Below are 6,721 nucleotides of genomic sequence, written 5' to 3'. Positions count from 1 at the left end.
GGCCCCCTCAGCGTCCCAATGTCCGAGATATTGACCAACCTAGCTAGGTAGGTGTTTTGTACCACCCAGAGGTCTCGCCCTACCACCTGTCTAGACGGTTTATACTATTCACATGTTTTTGGCTTTTTAGCGTTTTCCCAACGTAACGTCATACATTTTACGGTTGAGTAGTTCTGAACACTGATTTTGGTGCATAGTACCTCAATTTTTCATTTGACCAATTTTCGTAATTTTCGTTCATGCGGTCAAAAAATTTTCGCATGTTTTGCTACCTTGCGTTTCTTTTTCCTTTCAATATATAAATTTTCGTAACTGTCTCTTACATTATTGCTGAAAGATAACACAATAAAATAACTACATGCAGTTGTAGGTCGTAAGTGGCACTTACGGGCGTTTTTATCGAAATGTTTGTTTAAAGTAGAGATGCCATAGGATCATTACCCTAAAACACTAGAAATAATTCAAACCATTTTGATATTCCCATCTTATTTGAATGAAATACGATCGGATATTTGTAAATGTAAAAATACAAAGTACATTTTTATCTATAGGGAGTGGAGTCCATTGTATATATGTATTTGCCATTTCAAGCATTCTAATGATGTCATCTCTTGTATACTCTTCATCCATTTTTGACAACGCATAGCAAAATTCTAAATCAGCTTTAATGTATGTAACAAAATTTAAAATCGGAAAAAAATATGTGTCTTTTTCACGAGATACTGTAAATGTATCATATTTGGCGGAAATTGAATTTTCAACAAGTTGGCGTAGATTTGATTTAGCACTTTTTGGATGTGCGTTACATAAACCTTTATACACAAAGCATTTAGTTGATTTAGCGGAGGCTGCTTTCCGCGAAAGGCGCTAAAAGGAGTACACGGCCAAATATAATACGTTTACAGCATTAAGTGGTTTACACGAGATATAATCTCATTTTTACAAGATATTATCTTGTTTTCACAAGATGACATGTCGTTTTCACAGGATAACATGTCGCTTTTAGAAGATAATACATGTATGTCGTTTTCACAAGATATTATTGTTTGCAGTTAACTGTAAAGTTTTACGTTACGTCACGATCTAGTTGACAGCTGCGCTCAAGGTAAATAGTACACGCCTCCTAACCGCAAGCTTCACGACTGGAACTTTCTTCTTATCCCTGATTGGTTGCTCGTGTAACAGACTATTTCCGTGTCAATGTTGATAATACGAGTTGATCAATCATGTGAATTGTTTACTCTGGATGCATCTGACGAAAAAGATCGTGACTTAATGTAAAACTTTACAGTTAACTGCAAACAATAATAACATAACATAATATAGTAGTTTACACAAGATAATATGTAGTTTGTACAAAATAATATGTCGTTTTACAAGATAATAATAATATATCGTTTTCGCAATATAATATATAACATCTCGTTTTCACGAGATAATTTTTTTCCAAGCAAATTAAAAAATTAATTACGTGTTTAAATATACCACCGTACCTATGTCATCTGTCTATAACAAAAAATTAATAAAACACAATTTAATGATTTACCTTAAGTTTCATTTACCAGAAATAGAGAAATAGAGAGGGATAAGATAAAACATTTCCCCGTCAACTTTACAAATAAGAATTCTTGAAATTCATATTATCAATGCCAATTAATCTAAATCAAAATGTTAATTAAAATGTAATCCAACCAAAGGCACTAGAATAAAGCCTTGACAACGTTTGGTGCGAGAGGAACAACGACTGCATCCTCTATTCTATATGAAGGGTAAATACTGAGGTTTCATCAATAGTCGTTGAGCACCAATTTTCGAGGATTTCATTATTGAGCATATCCACAAAATTCAATGTTCATTTCAGAAATATGTTATTCACACATGTATGTCTAGGCAATGCTTCTGTTCACGAAATTACGTATCCTCGAGAAAGTCTGTTTTACAAAATCCATTGATGAAACCACAGTAGATTGAATTTCAATGTTAAAGTTATTAAGAGTCAAAATCAGCAAGCATCGAGCATTTAGTTTAAAAATGTGGAAAGTGGCATAGAAACAGATTTGGTTAAAACTCATATATAAATTTTCAGAACAAAGGGTATGATAGAAAAAAGCAAGCAAAAAATAATTTTTCGCATTGTTGCTATGGAAACCACGCGCCTTTCAGATAGCGTGTTTTGTACTTTATCATGACACTTGAATGTATGGTTAAACAAATACTTTTTTATTACTAGTCATTAAAAAAAGCTTTTTAAATTATTATTTTATTTATATAATTACACTCTATTTTAACAACTGTTGATTATTGAAATTCTCTTCACCTTTTGATAAATATAACTAGTTTTTGGAGGTTAGTTTTTCTTTAAAAAAAACTGCAAATTTGAAGTACTCGATAAGAAATCTACAACCACATTAATTAAAGCATATCAACATAAAATATTCATTAAACAGTATTTGTTCTAGAAGAAACAAGAAAAAAATCTGCAGGCAACTAAAGTATTTATATATGATAACTGATTTAAATCCATAATTTTCTGTCACTTTTGCTTTAAATTACCTCCCTTTGGTATAGCTCTCTAACATAGGAGGAATAAACGGTAGTTTGCTTACATTGTTTTCAATAACAAAGTACAGAAGACTAGCTGAAAATTACAAATTTGGAGCAGTCTGAGCCTCAGTTTGGGCGTTTTTATGGGTCTTAATTACGGTGAGTGAGTGAAATTTTTACAATTTATCATTACAACAGTTACCGAAGAATTTATAGCATAAATTAACCATGCAGTAAAATATGTAACACTTGGCAAGTGTTTTTGCACATTTTAATTGAATTCTGACTGATTATATATGTTAGCTTTATTTTAGTATTTTATAACTAAAAAAAAAAGATTACGCATGGCCTGAGGAACCAGGAGGAGGGGGTATGCCCCCCCCCCCCCCGCCCCAATAATATTGCCTACATTAAACTATATAATATGAGCAAATGAAATTAAATCCCCCAACTTGTTTCTGAGGGCCTAACGTGAAAAAGTTGGTCATGATCGGTCACATACATGTAACTGTATCCCAAATTATCAAGTTTAATTTGAATTTAGTTTGATTTTAATTTGTTGTATTCACGGTATTTGTATGTAACCAAAGTCACTCACCAGCTATAATGATTATAATTGATAGTCGGGTAAATAAAAACTTTGTATAGTAGATATCTTTATTTACCATTTAAGATAATACCTGCTTTTTACATGAAAAATTATGAATTTATGAAAACCAACACTATTATGAAATATTTGTAAAATGGAATGACCTTTGTTATGGCTTCCGTAAAAAATGAAAAAGGGGCAGGTGGTTAACTCTGTACTTAATATATTTTAGTTTATGAAAGGGGATTACCTTAGAAGTATTGTGATACAGACAACTGTATTATGTAGTGGACTTGTGGTAACTGAATTTTATATATACCACAGTAAAATAATGAATTAAAAAAAAATTTGCTGATGTCATCCAGTGTTTACTAATAAAAGGAAATTCATATTCAGCTAACATTTTCTCCGGTACCACTGAACTGATTTAAGTCAGCTAGGTTCAAATAATAAGCATCATTACATTTAAAGCACGTAAATTTATAAAATGAATATCTTTACTCCATTTTTTCTTCGGGGGGGGGGGGGTTATTGGAAAGAAATAAAAAACATAATTTAGAGTTTTGACAAAACCTAAAACCAGTTGACCTTTTTATTACAAGTTTTTAAATTTAAAGAATATCTAAAATCAATACGGTCTCAACTTTGTGTTGTATACTTCTGTTTTTAGAATGAAATTCGGCACTTTGAAGCCAAACTCGGAAAGAAGCAGAAACAGATTTGGATGAGCTGATATAGAATTAGACAGTAAAAACGTGTAAATAATACATTTAGTAAAACGTTAACTTTTTAAAATAAAATGATAAACCATTGAGATTTCTTGGAATTTAATTGATTCCAATAAACATGCTTTGCCTTCATCATCATTACTCAAGCTCAATTAGAAATGGTTCCTAGTATATGAAGGCAAAGCTGTATAATATTATGACATTTTAATTTTATCACTTTTTCTGATTATGAGAATACATTATTACAGTACAGACCATTGATGCTGGAAGTGAGTGGTTAGTGTTACCGGAGACTCAGGGATCCAGAAAATAGATCCATAAATTGTACAGTGTATTCATGAAAGTGGATCAAATAAAAATGATCAATCTAAAAGTAACGTTTTTTGTTTGTCTGTTAGCATTTTTTTTATTGATGTAAATCTAAGAACTATCAATTTTTGGCATGCAGATTCATAATTAGATAGTAGAAGAACCTGAAACATATCTTTATATTCTGCATTTTGAATATCATAATTAAAACAAGGTCAATATTAAATGATCAATCAATTAATTTCAAAACTGACAAAATGTTTTTGTTAGAAAAAAAGAGGGCTAGGTTAAAGTCAGATGACACGTTCCTCAAATTTATGTTTTGTATATCTAGGTATTATTTTTAAAAAATATTCATATTTGTCATTCTCTGCTGATTTCTACATTGTTTTCAAAATGTTTTTAAATACAAGTACAACAAAAATTTCGATATATGGCCATTCAAAAGATTGCCCATTAGGGTTATTATGAAATATCTTTTAGGGTCAGTTCAAGTTTAGACATTTATATATAGATATATAGCCCTTCCAGATTTTTATTTTAGGTACCAGTAGCTACTGAGGCCTTAGCTGCCTTGCAGTATTGTTTCCTAATTAGGACAGCAGGAGAATATATCATCGGTTCAAGCCCAAAGTCATTCGTTCTTGACATTCGTATTTGAAAGTGCATGGTGTGGGGTAGGCATAATAAAACTGCAAGAAAAAAAGTGGGGAAATTCTCCAAACTCGGGAGGAGGGGGTTAAACATCAGGTTATGTTGAAAAAAAAGTTGGATGGGGGATGTCATCCCCCCCTACCCAACCCAAACCTGATGCTACATGCTTGATTGATATGGTTTTACTTTAAAATTATGTGAGCTGTCATATATAGTGGCTCTCTTTCATAAACTAGAGTTATTGTGAGCAAGCTAATAAAATGATACCCACCCTCCTGCTATTGCATTAAATGTTTTTTTATTACAAAAAAGGTCCGAATATTAATTTTAAACCTTTTAAAAATTTTGCAAGTGCAGATATATATACATACCCAAATGACTATGACATATACTCAAGTCATAGGTAGTAAAACCGTTGTGTTGAGCACAAACTTCCAATTTCTCTTCATTCGAAGTTAAATATGTAAATGTGCCAAACTCATAGAGTATATTTTACTGCATTGACCTTGAAAAAGCTATATCCTTGAGTCAAGGTCAAACATGTCCATATGAACTTTGGTCAAGGTCATGACAAACCTACAGCTCAAAAATAATCCCCGAGATGAAACTTCAAGTCTTTTCATTAAAATGTTACAGAATGGGCAACGATTGCACTACCAATGACATTGACCTTTTTCAAATGACCTTGGGTTAAGTTTTGGACACAACTCTAGATCATAAGCAATCTTAATATCAAGTATGAACTTTCAGTGGCACTTCATCGAAATGTTATGGACAAGTCAAAATTTTACATACAAACCCTTTCCAAGTTTCGTTTGTGAGGAATATAAAATTCCTTTTGAAATTGAATGTGCATTTATTTTTCAACAATAAAAAAATTATGAGTACGCTTTGATCAAAACCAATATGACCAAAATAATGGACACTGTACATGTATTCAATTTACCGCCAGCCCTTCAAAAAAGCTTATAAATGCCAGGTTGTCACACATTCTAACCATTTGTTACTCTTTTCTACTAAAGTTGCCTGCAAATTTTTATTGTATAGATATGACATATAGATAACCCCTAACAAGATCATGGCATTCATTTTTCCAGCAGTGGTTGTAGATTTTGCGTATAGAGTGATAAACATATGTAATTTTTTTCAAAATTAATAAGCATTGACGCCATGTTCTTTTCCCGTTGTCATGGCAACAATATCACTACAGATATTTTGTTTTTCCTATTTTTGGAAAATAAAGTAATTCCATCTTTCAACAAATAAGGTAACCAAAATATATTATCTTATCACGTTCAGAAAACATATTCACAGAAAAATGGCTAAAAATCATTGATTTTCATAAGGATTTATGAACCCGTTGCTAAGGAAATGAATTTCCTTGGATACCAGTCCCTTTATACGTTCAAAAAAAAATTTTAATTGTGTTTTAGCATTAGGTAGGACAAAATCTTCTATATACCAAAAGCTTTTGAAAAAATAAAATTTTGACTTTCCATTCAATGCTCGATGCTTGCTGATTTTGACTCTTAAATTGCATTAAACTATAATATATCTTGCAGTAGTAGTATCTGAATGCATATATTTTTCACTACATACATGGATGCCTATTAACTTGATATAAATGATTGACTTACCTGATAAATTGCAGTTCTTTTACTAAGCTGTATCTTTAATTTATAGTCCGATGGCGAGTTACGTAGTAAAGGAGTCGACGAATGAATAATAAACTTAACGCCTCCCCTCTTTCTCTCACCATGCCTGAGTACTTTTCTTGGAAACGGAAAGGATATGCCACTTAGCATGCTTAGTGTTGTTCGCTTGCGACACCTAGTATTATTTATTGTGGACTGTGATGCATAATCAATCAAAGGTTTCTTTTTATTTGAAATTATGA

Source organism: Saccostrea cucullata, unplaced genomic scaffold (genome assembly GCF_032062105.1).
Source record: "Saccostrea cucullata isolate Sc308-1 unplaced genomic scaffold, CSIRO_AGI_Scuc_v1 ctg6915, whole genome shotgun sequence".
Taxonomy (NCBI): Eukaryota; Metazoa; Mollusca; class Bivalvia; order Ostreida; family Ostreidae; genus Saccostrea; species Saccostrea cuccullata.
The sequence above is the reverse complement of the archived record's forward strand: the minus strand, read 5'-3'. Positions refer to the sequence as shown.